This window comes from Ooceraea biroi, chromosome 1 (assembly GCF_003672135.1).
Source record: "Ooceraea biroi isolate clonal line C1 chromosome 1, Obir_v5.4, whole genome shotgun sequence".
Taxonomy (NCBI): domain Eukaryota; kingdom Metazoa; phylum Arthropoda; class Insecta; order Hymenoptera; family Formicidae; genus Ooceraea; species Ooceraea biroi.
The window spans coordinates 3394365-3420277 of NC_039506.1; the positions used below are offsets into that span (position 1 = coordinate 3394365).

Consider the following 25913-nt stretch of genomic DNA (forward strand, 5'->3'; position numbering starts at 1 on the left):
AATTGCGGGAAATCTCGCCTCGAACAGCGCTTTCATGATGACGCCCTCGCGATGACGGCAATAACGGCGGCCACTCCTGGCATGCTCCGCAGCGCGCGTTCTACCGCGCGGCCGTGAGAGAAGAGCAAATAAAGTCTTTGACCTTAAACTCGAGATCGATCGGTTAAACCAGTGCGTGATGTAACGGCCGATCGTTAACCCGTCGGGGTCTCCCAATATCCATCTACAATGCCGTTCGCTTATTTACTTCGCGCTCGAGCGCACGGGACCGGATCGCAAGCCCCTCATTGTGATTCAATCGACAAGATCGCTTTCCATGTATAGCGGGGTGTCCTAGATCCCCGTTTCTATTTTTAACGATCGTATATCTCGACGCGATGTATCGCAAAAATATCGTAAAATTCTGAAACTGCAATTTTTGCCGGTTTTTCGGTCACGATGACACTCGGGCGTTACATCGGTGATGTAATTTCCAGATGCCTCGTAACTTCTCAGTTCTTTCTTTTTACGCTCCTGCTCAAAAATTTGCCGTGAAGAAACGCGTCGCTTTAACGCGATTATCGGAAGATACCTAATTCGTAAAAGCGACGCGTAAAATTGAAAGTTTCCGGAGTCCGACATTTCGTATGCGAACGAATCCGACAGTCGTAGATTCCAGGCGGAATTGGGATCTCTAGGATACTGTGAAGTCTCCCGGAAAGTTCGTGATTCGGTGGATATCATGGTGAATTTCACGGATCCGTGGTAGGATCACATGGGGCAGCAAATTTCCGGGTATCCGACCTCGTCAGAGTCAACGTCGTGTTCGCGACGATAATGACAACGACGGCCGGACCACATCCTAAGGATAGCCTGCTACATGTGCGAGGTCCGGTTGGATCACTGCCAGATCGTTTCCGGGCCCCTCTAACCGCGAATGTCCACGGCGCCTAGCAAATATTAGACAAAGGATGAAAGGACGTTCTCGCCAGCAGTGACCTGTTCCTGTCAATGTAATTTTGGGCGAATATATAGTAGAAGTATATGTTGAGGTAGTATAGAGAAATATGTACATTGAATATACGATAAATACGTATATTGAACTTCTTGCTCCACCGCGCGCATGATATTAATCTTCGTGGCCTCTTGTATCGAGATGAATTCTCTCTCTCCCTCTCTCTGTTCTCCACATAGTTCTCCAAACATCCGAAGCAGAGCACGATTATAATTAGCGAGCTCTTTTGAGATTTTTGAGATTTTTATAAAATTCCTCCAATGATATGAGTTTACTGTGTTATGTATAGGTACTGATATTGACATACTGTTCTGATGCCAAAATTAGAAGATGAAATATTTAATGTTTGCTAACCTGCGGAGATTACGTCGGTGAATGCAATAAGGTTTAGAGATATATAGTACGCATGGATAATATTGATTTCTCTCGCATGAGAGAGATAGATAGAGATAGAGAGAGGGAGAAACGGAAAACTGTTAGTTATAATGTTTATGTTAAAACTATGAAAATAATTATTTTAAACGCTAGAAAGTATTACTGATATTAGAGAGAGAGCATTATTAACAATTAATTAAAGTTAAACGATGTATTAAAACTCACCACGCTTCACCACGAAGACATTTAATCTTATTACAGGATTACCTCGGTAAAAGGCTTTTCCCTCTCTCTTTTATGTGATTTCCGTTAAATTCATCAAAGTCCTGCGTTATTATCGTTTAACAGCAAAGAGGATGACAGCCGGTATGGAAGGCTAACTATCAACGCTCAAACCACAGCAGCCGGGATTCGGCGAGGTCTTCTCTTCCGGAGAGGACGCCGTACTTACCCTAAATCTCTATCCACTTTAGCGTGTACTCTCTCATACTTTACGATCCCCCATGGTACGACAGACGCGAATATGCGCCCGTGCCTCGGCGAGATTAGAGAGACGTCCTACGACGTTTGCGAGGCAATTTGCGGCGCAATCATCGCGAGCCTCCACGGCCGCAAACGAGACGACACCCACAGACGGCGCTGCGTCGTCCCAAGTTCGTCGTGTCGAGAGGGCTTACGTCGAGGTACTTAGTCAAAATAACCGTCCCCTCAGACAAACCTCGTGGGTTAACCCTCGGTCTTGGATCACAAGAGTATAGCGCGCGTTCTGATCGCAATGAAACAAAACATAGGATGTATATAAATAATAATATATTAACTATAATAATTAATGGAAATAAATGGGAAACAAAGAACTTCAATATAATTATTATAATAATTATTATAATTAAAAAACTTCCTTCCTCGCCAGTAGTTATTTAAACGAATAAAAACTTTGAGGTTGACCAAACTGGCAACTTTACACTGGAAAAAAAAAATATCTGGTTGCATTAATTAGAAATCTGGTAGGTTCAACCAGTTTGTCTGTTGGAAAATGGACGAATCAGAATTCCTTTAGGAATTACCAGATGAGCATGATTAATTCCTTCCTATTAAATTTACCAGATTTTCTTGATAATAATACTAAATGTATTTAGTTAAATTAACATGACTGTTTAGTGAAAAGAAACGTTTTTTCTGTTTCATTACCGTGAGTTTTCTTGGATTGCTGTAAATGAAATATCATGTTGATATTTATACAGGATGTCCCGTAATAATCGCCTAACCTCTCGCATGCCAATAGAGCAGATCGAGATGAACAGAAAAGTCCCATATCATTTTGCGATATTCGCAATAATAATCGAAATATTGCATATTAAAGTCAAGCGAATCCAGAGCGCGCGGAGGCGAGTGCCGAGCCGCTCGAGGTATAGGGTTATCATTGCGAATATCGCAAAATCGTATGGGACTTTTCTCTTCATCTCGATCTGCTCTATTGGCATACGAGAGGTTAGGCGATTATTACGGGACACCCTGTATAAAAAAATATAAGAAGAGAACACGTTTTTTCATCCGCCATCACTTCACGGCCATTCCACTAACTAATTTCATTTCACTAGAGGAGGAAAACGTGCCGTCCGTGCCGATCCGTTTCCCGAACATGCATCAATACGCACGACACGAAACAATAGAATGCTGCTGGAGTGCCCTGCGATTAACCAGAATTCTGATTGCATCTTCGTTTGTTCTTATGTCTAGTGTAATATAACTAGAAGTTTTATAGATCCAACTGGAAAATACTAACCAAATTCTTATAGTACAGTCTATCAAACGTTCTAGTTATAAAATATCTAGTCCTATCGTGATAACTAGAAATTCTTGGTTAGTTTAACCAAAATGCGTTCTATCAGATACGTCTTGTTGATACAATCAAATCATTTTTCTCAGTGTATTATATATTCATCCACAACGTTTCATAATAATTATAGTATAGTAAGTAATATTCTATAATTAATTTATAAATGTCTGTCATAATACAATATTGTATTAACGAAAGGAGAAGGGGAACTTTACCACATGATTATATAATCATTATAGTTACAACTATTATAATAACAGAACTACCATAATTATTCCGACAAGCGTCGCGGCGGCGTGTATTAACGAGCTCGCGTTAATAAACTTCGTCCTCCCTGGGAGGGCTTCTCCGTCCTTCGGCCGCGAGAGCAGGTGTGGGAAATGCGGCATTCTCGGGTACCTGGGCGCACGTTAAACGTGATTACCATTACGAGCATTGCGAGACAGCCGGGTCGCAGCTTACGGCTGCCTCCGGTAAGGTTGCGGTTTTCGGTCCGGGGCAGTTTTGTCGCGCGTGTTTCGCGGTTTTTGCGGCATGCCGCGTGCCAGCTTCGTCGACGAGGGAACGGACGGGGCTCCGCTAACGATGGTTAACGACCGTGAATGAAACGATGAACGGCAGCAACGACGCCGACGCCGACGCCGACGCGCGCGATACGCAACGTGCGTACGGCCGTCCCCGTTCTCCACGTCCTCTTCGTCCTGTCTGTCTGTCTGTCTGTCTGCGCGCCCCCCCCGTCTGTCTGTCTGTCCATCCGTCTGGTAATCCTCTTCTCCTCGCTAACAATAAATTTATCCGTCAACACAGCGTGCGGTTTACGCGCGTGCAGTCGCACACGCCCTGCAATTTCGTCGCGCTGGCACGTTCTCACCACAAAACCGGCAGGAACACACTACGCGTTAATCGAATGACGCACGACGAACACGCAACGCGAGTTGTTATCGTTAGAAGAGGTCGCAAATAATCTGTTTCTCTGTCGCATCTCCGTGATGGTTTAATGATCGTCGAACGCGATTCCACGACGCTTTTTAATATTTCGCTCAGCTCGTGATAGAATACGTTTTGATGCAGTAAACGAGGCAAACGCGCGATTGGGAGAATATTTCATGAAATTTCATGAAACCGTATTGCAGTTACAAAGCTCGAATCACGTGAGCCGTCTCGGAAGTACTCGAGAGTATCCTGGGGAAGAGCACGCTTCAAATAGGAAGCGCGAGACGTCGAGCACAGACACGGGCCCCATAATTTCATTCGTGTTACGCTTTGCGCTCCATTTTCATCTCGTCTGCGCCGCGCGACCCACGATATTCTATGCTGTTTCCTGGTGAAGAATTACCTTGTGTCGCTGGTTTCGCGTGCGTCACGGGGTGAAAGGGTTTTTTTTCGCCGACGATGCAGCTCGTTTCGCGGGAACGTTCTCCAAAAGATGAGAGAAGTCGAGAATGAACATGTAGCGGAGGTATCGCCGGGAAAGTAAAGAGAGAGAAAAAGAGAGAGAGAGAGAGAGAGAGAGACAGACAGACAGAGGCAGAGAGCGCAAGACGAAAGAAATGCAACGCCTCGTTATTGCATAGAGAGGAGGGATGGGGAACTGGGAACTGTAAAAGCTAGATATTGTCGAAATAAAAGTTACCGAACAAGAAGAAGAACTGGCAAAGAAGGCGAGAAAGCGGGAAGAATGGAATCACGAACGGGACTCGATCTTGTTATTATTTTTACGTGGACGTGCACACGCATCCAACACACATACACACACAGACAGAGGCGAGTTCATGTAACGATTATAGTTGACTGAAAAATCGTGAGAAATCGCACCACCGAGAGAATTCCATCCCCCGGAATTCGACATCCTCGCTGAACGAACGAGTCAATACGTAGGGTTCGGACGAAACGACGGTGGTGCCTTCTCGCTCGCTTTCCTAACTTCGCTACACGAGGCGAAAACGAATTTGATGAAATTACCTAAATTGTTCTGCCGTTTCGATCTCCGATTTCGATTTGTCGTTACCCAGAACTTGTATGACGTCGCACTTTACACGTTCCGGTCAGAAAAAAAAACAATCGAGATCGACAAAATTGAAATGCCGACAATGTTTATGGATTTCATATTTGCTCGTGAACACGGTTGGCTGTATAAAGTTATCTATATTGTTTTTTTATCCCTCCATCTGCTTACCAAAACGTTTTATTTAATTGAAAAGTGAAGAGGTGATTTATCTTTACCTTTAAACAAACAAACTATCGTACAATATGCAATATTGCATACCAGCAAATATAAAAAAATAGTATTTTCTACGTTTTTAACGAGAAATAATAGAGTTCGATTAGCTTAGCGGAACGTTCAAGTCGTGGGACGGGAAGATGACGGAGAGATTCCATCACCATTGACGAAACACCATCGCAAAGATATCGAATTCCTAGGCAGTTAATACCCGCGATCGACGCAATCGAGTAATCAGGTGATGGTATCTACAGTACTCGAGTATCGACAGCTAATCGGGATCGACGCGACGCTCCGCGAAGGAGAGCGAGCGGATGTAGAAGAGGCGAGCGAGACGAGAGTCGGCAGAATTCGATCTCGCGAGTCGGGAAATGGCTGAAGTGGCTAATTGGAATCCTGGTGTCGATAGTATTAGAGTCTCGCTCGCTCGCAATGCGGTAAATTCTGCAAGAGAGAGCGCGATCGTTTCGCGCTTCTCATCTCGGCTGGCTGGACGGCGGTTCTCAGGATTCCGCTCTTATTCAACCACCGTTTCGACCAGCCCTCCCTTGCCACCCGCCCTTGCCCGCGCATCTTGGTCTTGGCACACGATTCGAAACGTTCCCCTTCGTCCTGTCCGCCTCTCGACCACCGTTTTTTCTTCCCTTCCGCCGATCTGGTCTGGTCGATCATTTTTTTCTTCTTCCTCGCCCTCTCCTGCTAAATTCAATTTCGCCGAGCGGGTCGATAGAGGTAACGAACGGTATGACGAGGCACCTCTGATCGAAACGGAGTTGCTTCCGATTAATGTCTCCCGCCGGGCGCAGCGCGCCGACAGAACCTCGTCGCGAACGAAACGCGCGGAATTTCCGTATCCATCTCCCTTGTACGCGTGAGAAGCCACTTCTCCTTCGAACCGAGAATATCCCGAGGCTCGCACGAAAAAATGTCACAGTGCATTTTTGCTTTTGCGCCGTTGCATGCAACATCGCTTTTCCCCACGCGCCCCACGATCGCGTCGTAAAATAAAACGAATTCTGCGCGTGTTGGTAGTCCATTGGCACTCGAAACTCGTTTTGTCGTTGGACGCTTGATCATTTCGATGAAGGCATGATAGGTCGAGCGTTGAAATATAGAACATTTCCCGTTCGATAGACAATAAAACCGCGTGGCTCATCGCGAATTTTCGAAATGTATCCGCCGTCCAAGTTTGATTCGTAATGGTAGTGATGTTTTATTCCGATCTGATTCCGATCAAATCGGCCCATGATTAGCCGCGACATTCGCTGATGGGACATTCGTTCGACAACGATCGCTGAAGCGACAGTCGGAAACCAACGTTGCCATCATTGCCTATCGTTGTGTGGATTTCTGCCCTTGAGCTAGATTTTTAGCGAAATCCAATCGCTGCGTTTCGGTTTCTCGATATTTACATCGGCAGATTTACACTATTAATCCCGATTGCCCAATCTCGATTCACAGCTCAACTAAAGCGATATATGGAATGTTTCGCTATCATCGTATTATTGTATTTTCGAACACCAGGTTTCTCGAGCGATTTAGAGCCGATTTGCCTTCGATGAAAATACCGAAAGCATCGTTTGTTACAATTTTTCGATTTGTTACGTCAGTGAACGAACGATCGATGATCCCCTTCTGGAAAAATTGATCCTGCATTGATCTTGCATTGCTCGAATTGATCGAAGGATTCACGCTTGAAAGTCACCGTGACGTCGGCGTGGGACATCCGGTATATTCCCATGTAGCCATACCATGCCGGGTTACATCGGTCACTCAAGGATGCTACGGAGACCGTCATTAGATTAATTAAACTCTCTCGGCGAGGAAATGCCTCGCGCCGGGTCGGTCGGTGCAGAGGTGCGACGATCGTTACATCGGGAACAGGAGTAGTGTCCTGTCGGTCGGACCGGCGATATAACGAGGTTAATTAGTCCAACGGATGGATGGAGGAGACCCGCCCCCCAAAATCCTTCTATTAACGTCGTCAGCTGCGAGCGCCATTACTGTCGTACGGTCGTCACGATCCCCGATCCCCGATCCCCGTCATCCTATCCTGTGTCCGCCACAGTAGCGTATCGCTAATTCACCGATTAGTTTACTCGTTGTCAAAATGTCCGACCGAGATGCACGCCCGAGACTGCCGGCGATCAGATATCGTGCATGCAGACCGCAATACATACTACAATAAACACTATAATTAAACGTGACCTCGGTACAATCCATCTGAAACAATACGTGCGCTACTCCCTGCTTCAGAATTCAGATCTTTTCTTGCACGTCTTTGATCCATTTTTTCGAGGCAAATTATTGTCCCACTTGCAGTCCAAATGCTTCTTTAAACGAAGTTCGAGATATCAAAGTAAAATATAAATATCTAGGTAAACAGAGATAAAAATCAATGTTAACCGATATTATTGGGTCTATTAAAAAGTTCAGTTCGATTTTCAGTATATTATTATTATATCTATTCTATGCATTTATAGAGGAGAATCCCGTATTATGAGATATGCTCCTAATATGAGATAATGGGGTTTCTGCTAAACTAGTGAGCACCATCTGTTAGTTCCACCATGAACTTATTACTCTTGGTGTAAAATGTATTTAGTGAAAAATTCATTGTTCGTTATTGCGTTTAGCTTTTGCAAGAAAAGGTTTGTGAAATTGTGAACATGTCAAAGGAACTTGAGGTAAGTCTTTAAACCTTGTTTATTATATAATAAAGAAATGGATGGCAATAAATTCAGTATGCAATAATAGAGTAGAATCGTAGTAACAGGAAAATACGCAATTTATTGAATTGCTTAATTGTAGAGGTTAGATTTCATGATCGCGGAACCGTTAGGCGTGTGGCTCGTATAATGAGATATTCAGGGTACTCTTAATATGAGATAATTATTGCTCGAATATGAAGATTATGTAGTGTAATAAAAAGAAAGAAAATACTACTTAAGGTTAAAGAAAAGTTAATACGAATTTATATTACGAATTTTTGTGTATTTAATTTTTATAGAATCTGACTATGGAGGTTAGAGGAACGAGGAAGCATCGACAGTGGAATCGTGAAGATTTGGCGAAGGCTGTGGCAGCAGTATTTTTATAAAACTATCTAATAAAGGTTTTTTAATTGCAATACTGATGTATTTTGCACTTTTAACACCGATTTCTCGAGGTATCTTATATTAGGAGCACACTTTCTCGATCCTGCGTAAAGTTCTTTTTTCAAATTTTTTAATTTTCAGAAAAAATAATATTTAAGTTAGATTTTCCATTTCACCAACCTAAAGCTTATTAAATTCTCTTCAAGATAACGTATTACATTTTAAAATTCTGCCTATAGATTTCCTTACATTCGGCAAAATCGATATGGTATCTCATAATCGGGGACTTTCCTCTATATTAATTTATATATTATATTATATTATATTATATTGGGTTGGCCAAAAAGTAATTGCGTTTTTTTCCAATAGATGGACATACATGTCTTGAAATGTAACTAACTTCATTCTAAACCGCAAATTCATTATGTAGGTTAACAACTCACAGTTCAAGCTTGTTTTAGAAAAAGAAAGTACACGATTTCGTTAACAATTGTTTGTTTGCCGTCGATTTCAAAATGGAAAATCAAAAAGAACATTTTCGTCATATTTTGTTTTATTACTTCCGAAAAGGGAAAAACGCTGTGCAAGCTCATAAAAAGTTATTTGATGTATATGGCGAAGATGCTTTAAAACTGCGGCAGTGTCACAATTGGTTTACTAAATTTCGATCTGGAGATTTTAATGTGAAAGATGCACCACGCTCAGGAAGGCCAATCGAAATTGATGATGACAAAATAAAGGCACTGATCGATTCCAATCGGCGTTTAACGACACGAGAGGTTGCTGAGAATCTTAACATATCGAAATCGAGTGTTGAAAACCATTTAAAACGACTTGGATACATTAGCAAGCTCGATATTTGGGTACCACATGAGCTCAAAGAAATTCATCTCACTAAGCGTATTGACATCTGCGATTCTCTTTTGAAACGTGAGGAAAATGATCGATTTTTGAAACGTATGATAACAGGCGACGAAAAATGGATCGTCTACAACAACGTCAAACGAAAAAGATGGTGGAGCAAGCGTGATGAACCTGCTGAAAGCACTTGAAAAGCAGATATTCACCAAAGAAAGATTATGCTGTCAGTCTGGTGGGACTTTAAAGGTATTGTGTATTTTGAGCTGCTTGCAAGGAATCAAACCATTAATTCAGACGTATACTGTCGTCAACTGGATAAATTAAATGATGCCATCAAACAGAAACGTCGAGAATTGGTGAATCGCAAAGGTGTTGTGTTTCACCATGATAACGCTAGACCACGTACAAGTTTGGTCACTCGTGAAAAATTGTTGCAGCTTGGATGGGATGTGTTACCACATCCACCATATTCGCCAGACCTGGCACCATCAGATTACCATTTGTTTCGTTCTTTGCAAAACGCCTTGAATGGTAAAACCTTTACTGCTGATGAGGATATCAAATCGTTCTTGGAATTGTTTTTTGCTGAAAAAGATAAGAACTGTTTTGAGCGCGGAATCATGAAGTTGCCTGAAAAATGGCAAAAGATAATCAAACAAAATGGACAATATATTGTTTAATAAAGTTTTTGTTTCCCATGAAAAATTCGCCTTTTATTTATATAAAAAAAAACGCAATTACTTTTTGGCCAACCCAATAGCTATATATTATATTATTGCTATAAAAATCTTAGACAACGATGGTAATTACTTGATGAATAATTCCTACTGAAAGTAGGTAAAAATAAAGTAAAATTTATCGCAAAGATTGAACTGAACTTTTGACTCAATATATAGATACAAGATACGAGCAAAGTGAAGAGAACGCGTGACAATCTTTCGTAATAAGAAACGCTTCAATGGACATACGATTTAACGTATGATTACGAGACGATTGAGAAAGAAGCATTTCAGAAGGCGAGAATTTAAATCGTGTTACGTTACAGGTGACTGCTACGGCCTTGTCGATCAGTCGCGGTGAAGCGTGCACTTCCGCTCCGCGCAAATTAAACGGCATTGAAAATCGTCCACTCGACGAGGGAGTTTGGGAGGGTGAGTTTTACAATTACGATTATGAAATTTTACGCTTTGCATGCCACCGAGAACAATCTCGCGGAGTGGATCGCGTGATAATTTCGAACTGTCAGATATACTGCTTGTACACGTGATGTTGCGCGATGTTGTCAGCATCAAGTATTACGTGTGGGTGTATGCGCCATTTTAATTGCGCTCTTTTCGTTCGAAAATATTTCACGCGGCTAGAAAACGCTGCTTCGCCGGAAAAAAAGAAAAAAATAGCATGGCCGAAGCGTTTACCGCACCCTTTTTTTCCGTAGTACGACGAAAGGGAACCGTCGCCACGCGAGAACACCCACACACGTGCGCATATCCGCGCTCGTTACAGCATTTCTCTTTTTTTCCGGAGCCACGCTTTTTTCCTTCGCTATCGTTGTTGGCGGAAAATTTCGAAACATTCCGCTTAAAAATGGTATCGGTCGGTCGCGCAGCGCGGAGAATTCTCCCATTTTTCCGTGGCGCAAACCTGCAAGATTATCGTGCCTGGCGAATCGATAGTTGACAACGGATGATTCACAAAAGAAGGAGTGGAACTTGAAAGGATTTTGTTGTATATTTTACAAATTTACAAGCAATTATTGGGGCAGCTGCGTGAATACGAAATATACTGTTCCGTCGAAATATATCTCGTTTCGAGATACTTGACATTTATTTGAGCTCGAGAACGGCCATTAATTTTATTTGTTCAAGTAGCGTCCCTTTTTTCATTGTAATTCGAATGTAATGACACTTTTATCGTCTGCAAAGTGGGTAAAGCCACGTTTCGCGCAGTTTGATGAACGAATTAAATGCCGTAACCATCGGCGTGCGTTGACATTCCGGCGCTATTACCGAGTTAATTGCCTGCCCACGCGAATATAAATGCATGCCCGACGTAATCCTATCAGCGTATGTGGAGAACGTCGTAGACACCAGTTACTGCTATTAAGTGCTTGAGGAAATGTCCGTAATGATAGCGCGGAGCAATTTCCACGTTTCGTCGGATAATGTCTGTCACGTTAAAGTCACGGTCGCCGACAAAATCTTCTTTTCCTCAGTAAAGTTTCCATAATGGAGTTTCTATAATGAGTTCTTGCGAAAATCATTTCCATGCGTTCATTGAGCTCATGACGACAGCCGACTGTGATAGACATCTCGTGCGAAAAAATATGAGCGGAACAATGAACCAAGCTGCCTTTGGTTCCCTTCTGGAATAAACACAGCACAGTGTCTTGATAATAATAATAATAATAATGAGAAATATGAAACATTTTTTAAAAATTTAATAGACATTTGAAAACATTTTGCATTACAAGAAACGATAAATTTCTAAGTTAATCTTGATTAAAATGTCTGTTGTTATTAAAGAATTTTGGACGATCGTAAAACTGTCAGAGATGAAGCAATTTTACGTTTTGAATAAACTTTCTAACAGATCTTGATCGTCGGTGTCATTTTTTTATGTCTTTACGAGCAGGTGTCTAACGTGTTCAAACACGTCACGATTGATCGATGTCAAAACTCGATCATGTCACGGACTACAGGAGTACGCTGCTGTGCTAAATTGTTTGTTATCGCGCATAATCGCTTCTTGATCTCGTTCGATCACGAGAGGCAAGAAAATTGCACGACGGCGTCTATGAGAAACAATTTGTATCCGTTAGAAGTAAAGTATTATAGAACTAGATTATTGATACGTCAAGCTTCTTGTTTTATTGTGTACAAGAGCATAAACGATAGACAGATACTCGACGAATTTTTCATTTTTCGTTGTTTCCAAAACGCGCTGCAATTTGAGTCACGAGTATTCCTGAAAGATTGGTGCCGCTTTAACGCGCTTGATTATCGGGGAACGCGGAAAAATTTGCTTTACAAAAGCGTTCCGCGAGATACGCGATATTTTCGTGGTACATGTGATTTCACCTAGATTATTGCACCAACTGGCAGAACTTTCGCCGAGGAAGATTCGAAGAGAACCGCAGGTCCTTTTCCCCGGCAATTTTGACATTGAGCGACGCAATTGAATTTTCTTATCGCCGCGGCGTGCGGTGCCATCGGCCTTCAGTGACCGGCAGGACGCTCTTTTGGCACATGAGAACAGTCTCTCTCTCTCTCTCTCTCTCTCTCTCGGAAGCTGGAAGTGCGGAAAGAACGGAAGGAGAGCAAGAGATATTGAGAGAGAAGGGAAGGGAGAAAAAGAGAGACGGCTGGGTTTAAGCGGAATTGCTTTTGGCCCGGGTGCCTTCGAATGTCGCCGAGAGCTAGCGAGAGACGCTTTGGTCGCGTAATGAGATTGCCGCGACTCTACGGACACACGTACGTACATAAGTACGATTATGTCTCCTTTGAGTGGAATTTGTTGGGCACGAGCGCGCGGATCTATGGTCCGGATACCCGTTACGAGAGAGACGAAGCTACCCGCATATCCGTGTACACGTGTGTGCCGATTAGCGCGCGACGAGCAACAGACGCGGCGCGGACCACCATTGGGAATATTCGCGCCGTGAAAATGAAAGCGGCACGCGAACGTGTGCGCGCAGATCACCCGTTTTTTTTTTATTTTTATGTTTTATTTGCTTCTTTTTTTCTAGTTTTGGCAGAGAGAATCTAGATACGCGAAATGGACCGTGCGAGAGACCGGAAAACTGGCTCGCTAATTTTATAGCGCTCTAATTGACGCGTTAGTCCTACTTTGTTCCTTGAATTAATTAGCAAGAACGAATAATTGCGATTTATGCAGCACCGTTGTACCGGCTATATAATTAGTAACGGTATACAATGGAAGCGCATCGTGTTTCCGAAAGTTCTGAAATTAGCATAAAGCTTCGCGTGGAGTTCTTGTTAGATGTTAGAGAGAGGGTCTGGTTTATTTCTGTATTAAATGCGCGGGGGTTAAACGAGGGAGATCGTCCAAAGGGATTAACCAGCGACAAAACCGAAACTAATTTGCGCACAGCGGAGTTTTTTTGTTCGTTTTTTTGGACACGCGCGTCCCACTTGCAAGCGTTGCGTCTGAATTGCGATCCGTGGGGCGTTTCTTATTAAAGCGAGCGGGGTAAATGCCACCCTCGCGCACGTGCTCGCGTCGTAATTATGTCGACGTGCGATCGTCGTACGACACGTACGCCAAACACACGCGAAACACGTTACTTTTACGCGGTGACGCGGTGGCTGCAGCGAATCGCGAGCCGAATTTGGCGGAACGCCTGTGACGATGGAACGAATAAAGCGTCGAACGTAATAACGTTTCCAGCACGGCGTGCGCCCTGTCTATCGCTCGTGTGCAATTCGCCCGTGCACCGTGCGAAAAGTCGACAAACGCGCTATCACGAATCAAATATCTAGAGCGATATAGCGGGAATGTGGTAGATATGAGTGACGCATGCCCTACAAAGGGAGCGCCAAAAGATCTCTATGTATCCGCGTGGCACCGGCAACGCCGCTCGATCTTTTTCGCGACCTGCAATTTCATAACTTATTCAAAGGACTTGTATTTGAGCGACTCATCTCTGCGCCGAATCGTCTTTAAATCGCATTTCGCAAAAATGGAAAGCGGCGGAGGGAAAGGCCGGGTCTTTCTATAGTATTGTTGGCTAGCGTGCACATACGGTACATTCAATGTGCCTCAAAAAAGAATTATCTCGGAGTTGCGGAATTAAATTCGCAATTTTTTAAATGGAAACAGGCGCGCGATATTCCTCGATTAAATATTCCGCGGATTTGCACTCCATTTACATTAACGGTTATTATTAATAGCGCATTTTAATCCACGCATCGTGAATTAATTCTGTTTTCGCCGATACTTGGAGGAAGAAGGGAGAGGGAAGCGAAAGCGGGCACACAGACAATGCTCTATGATGATGATTTCATTACTTTGATACCTGGGCAGAATCGAAATCCGTTTGTAGTTCAGATGCGCGCACCGAGCCGCCTCATTGCCGCGCCGCCATTTGATCAATTGTAAAAAGGAGAAGTACGGCTTCTAATAAACGGAACGAATTTCATAATCGAGATATATGACAATTCCTTGTGAAAGAGAAGAGTGCGTTCTCATCTTTTGATGTTTCATCAAAAGTCGCGACGCATTCTCTCGCATCTACGTGCCAAAATCAACATCGCTTAATTATCGCTCAATGATTTTTTTGGGAAGATGCAACACATGCTTCTCCAATTTGTCAAAGGATCAATGAATTATGTTTAGTACGATGTTGTGAAAAGAGACCGGCATAAATGCGTCACTAAACGTGGCTGATAACGGGACGGGAGCGGCGTAACAAAGCGAGATGAGCGTGTCGATATTTCAAAGCAGCGGCTCGGTACGTCGATATACCGATAATATATTGATAGATTGATATCCGCCCCCCCCCCCCCCTCCTGTCCCTCGCGCACTCGCGGCCGTACGTTCGACAGAGTTCGGCGGGAACGAGCCGGGTCGTCTCGCGCGGATGATATTCGTATTTTATGCACTATCGCGTGTACTCCATTTCACTCGCTTCCTGGACAGGGCGAGCTGTCGCCTGATCGATGAGGGAGGCACATTCGCGCCGTGCGCTCTCCTTCGCCCGCAGCCTTGCTCCAGATATGCCGATACGACGGTTTCTTTCATTTTTCCATCTCGCCGCGCCCGTCCGCCTCTTGTACCCGCGTCTCGCGCTTGCATTTCGAGCTGAGACATTGAAAAATGTGTATGTTTAATATTGTTCCAAAATAATGGATCTATACATATTAACTGTACATATTTAAATAAAAAATTAGATACCTATATATCTGTTGATAGATATCCGTTGCAAACTTTTTGATTCTGTAATATTAGTTTAACGTTCCAACTTTTAATGATGTCTATAGAAAGGTAAAGTCTGTCTGTCTGTCTGTCTGTCTGTCTGTCTCTCTCTCTCTCTCTCTCTCTCTCTGTTTTCTGTAATTTTAATTAATTTTATCTGAAAATGAAGTCGGCGAACGGTAATTATTCGCTAAAATAAAAGCTATAATTATGATACATTCTCGCATTTTAAATTCGCAGAAAGAAATAATCTCTAATTTTGCATTATTACTCACTTATTATTAGGATAAATCCGAGATGACCACAGCTATTTTAATTGCCCAAAACATACTCTGTTTTTAATAAAAAAATCTTCAAAAAATAGACTATTTATTTTAACGATCTCTGTCATGTTTTTAGAACTGTATTCTTCATAAAATTATTTTAAGAATACAAGGATTTTGGCTATCTCTCCCACATGTCTGGGAAATATGATCATAGAGTTAGACCTAAAATTAACATAAACATATTAACATAAACCCCTTTCATATTTTTCGAAAAATGATTTTGACGAAAGTTATTAATAGCTTTTTAGATCCTTTTCTTTTTATTTCTTCCACAAATATTATCTTTAAATCAAGCTTTAAATATATATTTGTTCGGTATCTAAAAAGAACAGGGAAATTTTGTAGAAAAATAATAATAATTTCACGGATGATCAATTATTCCGGAATTGTTATGACCATTTCTCTTTATTATCCGAGAAAGATGACCATAGCACTTTATAAAATATAGCGGGGATGAATGGAAACTATATGACATTACCTACACGCAAAGAGCTCTAAAATTTTAGTTTTTTTGTCAGTTCAAGCCTGATATTTTTTTGGTACTTATATTTGATATGCGAAAATAGTAACATACGAAAAACTGTTATTACAACTACTGTTACTGCAGCAAAGTAACATAAACTTTACTGTAGAAAGTTTAAAATGGAAATATTTTCACAATTATGATGTTTTTCTGCAAAATGTCAAACCTCCTGTTGTAAACACAACTAAACTAAACTCACACACTGAATGATAACACAGCTATGCGGCCAATAGCAAAAAGAGCGATTGGTCATCTCTCTCGTATGATCATCTATCTCAGAGTTACCCTATTATTACATATTTTAAATATATATTTAAGAAATAGGAGAATAAAAAGGAATTATGGAATCAAACGAAAACTCAAAAGTATTACTTGTTATAATAATAAAAAAAATCTTTTTTTTATTATTATAACAAGTAATACTTTTGAGTTTTCGTTTGATTCCATAATTCCTTTTTATTCTCCTATTTCTTAAATATATATTTAAAATATGTAATAATAGGGTAACTCTGAGATAGATGATCTGTGTGTGAATGCATCGGAATGGCGGGATTGAACTGAGACGTGACCGTGTATAATAATTAGGGATAGGAATCGAGTGTCAGCGTGATTCCCAAAATGGTAGAACAGTTCGTGTCTAACCGTGAGGATTCAACTTTTTCGATAGCAAGTTCAGGCTCGAGATGTTGAGTTCGTAGTTAACGTTCGTAAGACTGGGATTGTGTACGTGTTGGGGAGAACATGACGCCGTGAGAGCGAAGTTTGGAGACAAGTTGAAAGCGAACGAGAACAAGATGGATGCACGGCTAACGCGATGTGATCGATAGGCGTCTGGGATGCAGGGCAACGTAATAAAAAGGAGAGCTTGTTTTAACTTGTAAATAACGAATGAATGTAGACGAGTGCGCTAACGGAGCGCCAGCTAATTTATCATGATGGCGATAGCGAAAAGAGAGAGAGAGAGACAGAGAGACAGAGAATGGAACGCGTGCTAACGAACGTGTAACTATGTGCAGAGGGAAACAAGACGCGATTTCCGCTTCTATTGTAATTACGGGTCTCGACACACGTTTCTCTTTAGTTTCTGCAAACGACAACGTGTCCCATTGGCATTAGTTTAGACGCAGTATCAGTGTTTCGCAACACAACGATTAAATAATTGGGAAACCACGTGAATTTGTTATTTACGAAAGTATCAAGTAAATTAACCATTTAAGGAAAAAAAGAAAGAATTTAACAGAATCAGTTGCAGCAGAAAAAATTAAGAAAATTTTTAATGGATTTTCAGTCGTTAATTTCGAATCGTTTTATGCGAGATCGTTCTGATATTAACGATCTTCAGATCGTCCTCAAGGAAGTCAAATCGCCATAAAACTGAAACTTTCGCCAAAAACTGAATGCTCTTCGTGCCCAACGATCCAATACGCTGAACCTTAACGAAAGTTGAACATAGAGAAAGGGAATAAGAGACTGAGCGCGATTTATTGATCGGGAATTCGGAATACTGGTAAATTTTTCAACTCTATTTGTGAAGCAACCGTGATAGTGTTAGCTGTAGCGACGAAGTTTGCGAAATTTTGACCGAGATCGCGATATGCGAGATCGGAATGCGTGCTCCTGTGCACGTCTTGGAGCGCGATAAACTCGGACGAACCTTTCCGGAGGTCTTCTTTCTTATCGAACGTGCTTCCGTGACTTGGAAACTCGGCGAAAGTCTCCTCAACTATGGCGTGCCATTCCATCCTCTTGGTGACCGACTTCGCGTTTGAATTCGCAGAGTTTACCCGATCGCAACCGATATTTTACAGTCGCACCGCGGATTGAAAGGACTGCACGCGCAGATGCAGTTAATGACGAAATGCAGGATGCGAACTGAAAAACATTTTCTAATTGATCAGTGATTTTATTTTGACATGAATTAATTAGAGATTTTTCGGTAAAATTTGCAAAGAAAGATAAAGTTGAAAAATTAAAATTTCGTGAAAAAAATGCTGATAATTCCTCTTCATGTCTGCGACAAGGAAAACTTGACTTCGTACTTGTCGAATCGGTCGTTAAAATCATTTTTCATTTAGGAAGAAAGGATTGTTAGTGTCGGAAAGCAGGTTTCGTCGCGCGTTACGAGCTTTCAGAGCGTAGAAAATACGTGAGGCATTTTCATGGTGCTTGGTTAATGTGGTGTAAGAGGATTTAATGATCTATGAGCAAGGCATACATCAGTACGTTACGGTTTCTGATCGACATGATGGAGAAATTCAAGGATTAGAGAATCTTTGCGGAAGAACCTCCTTCATCACATATAATTTCTCGAAATTGGAAATTGAGAGAATAATTTCCTAATTATGAACGATTAAATATGAATTGCGTACATGCAATTTTACAAATTAAGTTTCAATCGCGCAGGCAGAGCGGAATCTCTCATTTTCATTTAATTTCAACTTTATTGGATTGAATTTGTAATATATTCGAAATATTGATGCCAAAGAAAGTCAAATATTGGAAATGGAAAAAGAAGAATTAGAATTCCCTTCCGAAAAGTCTGTACGTTTATAATTTCGAAATTAATAATGTACATTCTAAAATATGAAATAATCTAATGAATTAATATATTAATAAAGTGAACTTATGCCTATATTATTCCAATATAAGATTGATAACGATCGATATATAGATAGAAATTTGTGGCGGTTTAAAAGTAAGTTGTGGTAAGTCAAAGCTTTCAGGGATGAAAAGCGACTCTTTCAGTCTGGGATGCCACGTATGACGTAATGTTGATCGATTAATCTTAGAACGTGAACGAAGTGCCCTGGTCAAATTTCCGCTTTCCTTAAATTGCCGGTCGTAGGTGGCAATTTTTCACATGGTGAACAAAGTTATTTGGCGCGTCGCGCGTCGTCGGTGTATCTCGACGTCACACACGACAGACCGAATGATATTAATGGCAATTCGCAGCTCGCGGATAAGCGCTACTTTTGATTAATCGAGACGATCCGCACTGCCGCGCAAACTTCCGCGGCGGGAAAAACTTTTGAGCTGATTTATCGTTCTCCGTTAAACCGAGAGGAATAGAGAGAGAGGTGTCTCACGATTTAAGGAACTGGCTTATCTTCTTATCTTTCTATCTGAAAAGTGAACTAGATGTATCTTTATATTATATATGTACATAGGTTTATATTGTATACACAGGTTGCCACAATAAACCGCATTGTTCTTTCATCTGTGGTTCCCTCGGTTTCAATTTCGAGTTCATATTTTCCCTTCGAAAATTCTAGGAAGCGTTATCTCTTGCGCATACCTCCTTTTAACCATTAAACGCATAATTGAATCTTAAATTAACATTAATCCAGTTTCAGTTCCTCTCAAATTTGCTCGAGAAACCTCTCTGCTCCAATTATTTGATATTTTCTAGAGAGGAAAAATAATTTCTCTCTGCATAATTGTATTTTTAATAACGTCCAATAATGGTGCTGAATAACGTTTCGATTATCCGTTAGATTTTCGAAATGAAGGTGGATAATGGATTTACGCCGGTACGTGGATAGCGCGAAATTTGTTGATTTTCTATGCCGATGGAGCGTATATCCCGCGGCAAACCAGTCACCTAAAGCTGCTTAAAGGATTTTCACGCGTGGTCTCGTGCATAGATAATTCAAACACTTTATCAAACCGATTCGAAGCAATCCCAGCGTCCGTAGCGCAGTCCATAAATTCGTTAACAAGCGTTCACCTTCGTACACGTACGGCCTCTCATGGCGTATTTTTATCTAGGGGATATACGATGCTTTAATACCATGCTATAATTCACGGACATTGTCATCGTGTTTCTCCCGCGAGACCTCGTAGTTCTCCTCTTTCACATGTCTTTTTTCCTTCGCCATCGAAAGTGATACTGTTGCATCTTGTGATGAAAGTATCGTAGCAAAGTAAACGATACTCTGATACCCGACGATCTGATAGATTTAAAAATGTGTTGTCACCTGATTAATCATTCGCGAAACGGCGCATTTCGTCTTACTGCAAAAGGGAAACGAAATTTAACTTGCAAATAAGTCTGTTAAACTCGCCAATCTTGTGCGACGTCAGTCTTAAAAGTTTCTTCCGTCTAGGAAGATCTTGAATCCTACGTGAATCGTGTAGGCCTTATTAAAATGTATTCAGCTACAAGCGTGCTGAATGCAGTCTTTTGATGTTTTCTCAAGTGAGTTTGCGACACATTTCGACACATTCTTGAAATAAGATTATTAAAGTAACTATGTAGCGACAGTTCTTAAAGGATGCTTCTCGTTGAGAAGTCGGTATAACATACTTACGCACGCATCAGTTTTGTGTATTTTGTTATAGTGTTAAATATCACACATTATAACATTCGTACGATTAATGCCGTATGGCACGGAGTCAAATTTTTCGTGACTTCCAATACACGACCGTGTCAAGTGTATGTATATGTCACTATAGTGACATGATAATGCTTTTGGTCGATTCAATGATTCGCAAACAATGATACCGCTCTATCCATGGCGTAAGCTGCTATTCGCTGGCACGAATGCATTATTCATGAACTCCCCGAGCGGGGAATAGTATCGTGAAAGGGTTGCTTTTTGCGCACGATGGATTACTTATATGAGCACGAAATAAATTCAAATAAAAGTCCTTTGAAATCGCGTTGAAAGCAATTCGCGAAAATAGCAAGAGAAAATAAGAAATGAAAGGAACAAGAAGGTAGGGAGAAGTAAGGGGATAGGAAAGGTAAAGAAGAGAGAATACGAAAAAAACCAAGGGGAGAAGAAAAAGCTACAAAAACAAGGATGTAAGACGCGATTACATTAGGGTCAAAGAAAAATCGACTGCAGATTAGGAAGGATCTTTTATTAAAGAGAAGTACTGTAGAACTGTAGAACTGAATTTTTATATTTGGTGCGAAATGATAACGCGTCGCGCTCGATATGGGAACGAGATAAATTCGAATGAAAGCCTCTTGAAGGCGCGTCGAAGGCAATTCGGTGTCAATTAAAATGGTGTCGAATAAAACGGAATTATCGCGGCTAATCGAGTTTCTTACACTTTTTCTCTCTCTTTCTCTTGCTCTCCGAGCGGAAAAGCTCCCAGTGGTAGTGAACGGTAATTTCCTGGAGTGAAAAATCAAAGCGATCGAGTTCCTTTCGCGGCGCGCTAAACACTTCTCGTCGCCCGGCATTGAACTTGCATTAACGTGATTAGGACGACCGAGGAAGGGGAGAAAGGAGAAAGCTTTCTTTCCGTCGCGATTGCTTGTTCCTCACGTTATTTAATGCTCACCTTAATCCACCAGAAAGGATTTTCTAAACTAAACATCAAACACGCACAGACTGTCCTAGAATTGGCAGAAAGTAGCATTTCTCATGAGATTTTAAAAATAAAAAGTTTTTTCCTGCAAAATGATAAATTAAGTACTATTTAACGACTGAAATAGAAATCTTTTTTGTGAATTTTTTAAACGGAAAAACACGAATTTACCGATTATCTCGTCAATAAAATATTTAATATCGTGATGTTTTTACATTATGTGTTTATCTTTGCGAAACGCAGATGTAACTCATACGTGAATGGTAAATGATACCAAAAAAATACACATTTTCGCTAATTAAATTTCTCTCGTTATTTGTGAAATGTTATTAACATATAATCAGTTATTAATAATAAATTATTAGTTGTTGCTAGATGGTAATTATATTACTCAAGCGATGTACTGATTGAGTTACTGTTCATTACCGCGTCTCATTTGCGAGATCAGATTTTTAACACATTGTATAAAACGTTTTCATCAAAACGTCACTTTTATGTATCACAATTTCCAAGTGAGATATTCACGGAAATAAAACATACGCTTCCGAGAAAATTTAATAAATCGCACCAAGCAGAAAAGCATTTAAGGTGTCCCAATTTTGTCTTTCTTGAAAATGTTTCTTCCAAAGGTTTTCTTCTGTTTCTTTCTTCTTTCGGATCGCGAGCGAAAAGTGGTCATCCTAACAGTGTCATGGACAAATGGCCTCGGCAATAGCCGCACAAACTGGACAATGGTCTAAGAAGAAGAAAGAAAGGGCTGCTCGCGAAAAGGGGGGGTTATTAATCGGTGCAAGGAGGATGACGGGGACAGACGTTGCCGACGACATCGTCGACGGTTAAAAATATTTCTCCTTGGGAATAAAACGTCACCCAACCGGCGACGGGGCCGTGGGGGCATACGTTTCCCCTTTCACCTCGATACGGTCGCGCCCGGTCACGGCCTCTCGACCACCGAAATGAGATTATTTTTCAACCCTTGGTAGACTGCTCTCTCCGAGCCGTGCCCTTCTGCCCGCCTCGCGTTTTTCTCTCGCGGGTGCGCGCCAAACGCGCGGATAAACGTTCGCCGAGAGTAACGAGCGTGTAATAACAACCTGAATCCTCGTGCCAGTTGGTTTCGGTTTCATACGATACTTTTATCTGCTCAAGAGTCCGAAAGCAGATATTCGCTCGCGGACCCAAAGCGATACGCCCAATGAATCCTTCTAAAAATTTTATAATTTACATTTAGAATTTGCAGAGAGTGTTTCAACGTTATATTATGAAACATATAGCGACAATAGGGTAAGAGGTACAGTTATTGACACATTAACTCTTTTAACTTAAATTTCTCGTCACATGCACGACGCTCGTACGCAAAGTTTATATGCTCGTACAAAGTACCTTTTCGCCAACAGATTTACTGAGTTATCTTAGATTTCTGTCATTGCGTTTCGAAGCGGCCAGCAAAAACATGCACTGATCTATTCGGAGCATCGCCAAGAGTGGGTCAGTGATTGTTTTTGCTACCGCTTCGAAACGCAATGACAGAAATCTAAGATAACTCAGTAAATTTATTGGTGAAGGAGTACTTTGTACGAGCATATGAACGTTTCACACAAGAGCCATGCATGGTCGAGAAATTTCAATTAAAAAAATTAATGTGTCGATAACTATATCCGTGTCAATGATTGTATCTCTTACCCTACTTTTTTTTATTTCCTTGTCTCAGTATATTGTGAAAAGCGTATCGTTATATTGTAACAGATTCGAGAGCAGAGGGAAGATGACAATTTACTTGGGCTCTTTGTGGTCTGTGAAGTGTAAGACGACGGTACGCTAATGAGAAAGCGAGCGAACGAGCGAGGGATCGATGTGGGTTTCTCGGTGAAACGCCAGAAACCACGAACCGAGCAAACCGATTCGGAATAATCAATCGAACGGAAGTAGACGTAATGTAAACCTAGACACAGCCCCTTTGGATCAACACTGTGGTATTCCGAACCCGTTTTGTCAGGCCATCGTCATTTGTCGTCCCTTCGATCGACGGCATTTGGGACGGCGTTTCAGAGATGCTTTCCTTCCGTCGCAAATCCGTCTTCGGATAATCGACGAGGGTTCTTGGAGTTTTGTGGTTTGGTGACGTAAGGTGCCACCATAGGGTATCAAAAATATATTTCAAATCGTATTTATTAAGAAACAATTAGAAAGTTATTTGTACGCGTAAAATTTAATCAAATAATTGTAAAAGATAAATAGTCTCTTCGGAGATTGTTGGTATTGGTCATGATCACATCGCGAAACCTCGACACGCAGTTACAACAGCTTTAAGTATCTCGTTCCCTATGTTTTTCCTCTGATTCAATTGCGTAAACTTGCACGAAGAAGCGGAGCTTATAAATTTTTTCCGTAATCGCCCCTGGCCGAAGTTACGCGCAAGTAGAATACAGTCACTGAAAACGCGCGAGTTATTGTTTCCTCCGTGTTCTGAATATTCTTCTCTCTGCGCCGGCAAAGAGAAGAAACAAGCGGAAGCGAGAAAGGTTTTCCTCATTCCCACGCGTGCGTTTGCGGGAGCGGAAAATATAACTCTGTTATATTGTCCTCTCCTCTTGCTTTCTTTTCTTTCGGCGTCCGACGCATCTTCTGGCGCACGTGTTCTCTCCCTTTTATTACCTGCTCCTCTGCCTCTCCCCGGACAATTTTTGAGGAATTAACGCCCTCGTTTATGCCGCGCGTCGCATGAACAAGGATCGCGCGCGGAACTTTTAATCGGGATTACAGTCACGGTTGGTTGGAGTCGACCGAACTAATTAAACTTCGTCCCCGTCGTAAAAAAGAGTCACTTTGCGCACTTCCACATCGCAATAAACACGGCTGAAATGATACCTGCGCGACAAATGCATCGTAACGGTACATACGCGGGGGTCGTAAGAAAATTTGGCACTTTTAAGTACAGATGTAGAATTTTAATTATTTATCATCAATTATTAAATGTCGTACTTGCATTCAGTATTATAACGCGTCTCTAAAAATATGTTATCGCTCAAGCTCGTTTCAGTTAGTCGCGCAAACATGTGTTAGCCCGTTTAACGGAGTAATCCACGTTGGAAATGTACGTTCCATAAGCATATGCACATGCACACGCAAGTTTCCGCAATTCAAACGATTATTAATGGAGATACGAGGCTTCTGTGTCTGTCCGTGGCTCTCTGTCGATTCGCTTCTCGATACAAACACCTCGATCGGACGGGACGTCGACGTTGCCGTAACTTCGTCCCCGAACTCTGGCAAAGTGCATTAACGAGATGAAACGGAATTCGCGAGAGAGGCGGTGCATCCTCCGATTTGCCGGTGTATGTACATGCCCTCCAAAGCCCCGATTCCTCTCTCTCCTCTCTCTCTCTCTCTCTCTATTTCTCTCTTTCTCTCTGTATGACCCTCCTCTCGTATTCGGCGAGAGAAGCGCATTCAGCATTTACGAAAGCACGACGAGAGGATACGCCGAGCAAGATACAAAGGCTAACTCTACCGATGCTAATTTTTAAGTAGAAAATAGATATCTCCGGGCTGCTCCTTGTAGACAAATGGACGAATTCGCGTAACGTAGCTCACGGTGTCGTCCTCCGAGAACTTTGCACTCTGAATTTTAATCTTGGAAAGCTGCAGCGCACAAAGTACCGAAGAAGTCGAGTTGTGATTATCGTCCAAAGTGATTATCATCGAGAGAAAAAGTCGAAAAGTCTTCCTCGTTTTCCCTCCGTAGCTACTTACTTGTAATCGACTTTTCTTCCGACAAAGTTGATTTAAATAGCGCGATAAACACGCTATTTATAAATATTCCGCGAGATAAGGGACAATTTAAGAACAGTTACCGTGTATTTATCATATTTTATTACATATCATTATATAATTTTATTACATACATATATTCTTTAAAATAGCTTTATGAGAAAGAATATTTTCTGGAAAATGCAGTCTCTTTTATTGGATCAATACTATGTACATGTACTAGATTTGCATTTGAATATTCAGCAGATAATTCTCTTTTGTGGGGACGTTCGATTATTAATTCACGCGACGCGCGCTAAAATGTCCCACCGCTTTTCATTCTTCTCGCCAGTCCGTCTCTCTTGGTTATCGGTTTTTTCTTTTCTTTTTCTTGTTGAAAAAGCTCACTGACACGTTAACCGGAAGCCCGTGGATTTTAATCTCAAAATCGCTGTACCTGTCAGCGGTTTATCCCGCCCCATTTATCATCGTGCGATCTCGCGCTGCGTTTAGATATCCACTTTTCCACGAGGGAACGCTTTCGCGAGCCGCATAATAAAACTCCCCCGTGAGGAGGACGCGTTGGCCGATCGGGAGGTATTAATTGCGCAGATTTCCCAGGTACATTTAGTTATATCTCTTAATCTTTCTAAGAAAGAACCTAAAGATCTT

At 41.6% G+C, this 25913-nt stretch overlaps 1 protein-coding gene across 2 annotated transcripts in view; it reads left to right on the forward strand.

Moving 5' to 3' along the window:
* The window catches only part of LOC105280402 (protein-tyrosine sulfotransferase), a 75418-nt gene that overhangs the window by 10606 nt on the left and 38899 nt on the right, over positions 1 to 25913 (forward strand). Inside the window, exon 2 of one of the 2 annotated variants that reach the window (XM_011340925.3) lies at positions 10432 to 10537. The exons of the other annotated variant lie outside the window; for it this stretch is intronic. The gene's annotated coding sequence lies outside the window, so the exon portion shown is untranslated. The remainder of the gene's footprint in view (positions 1 to 10431; positions 10538 to 25913) is intronic. 2 annotated transcript variants of the gene reach the window in all.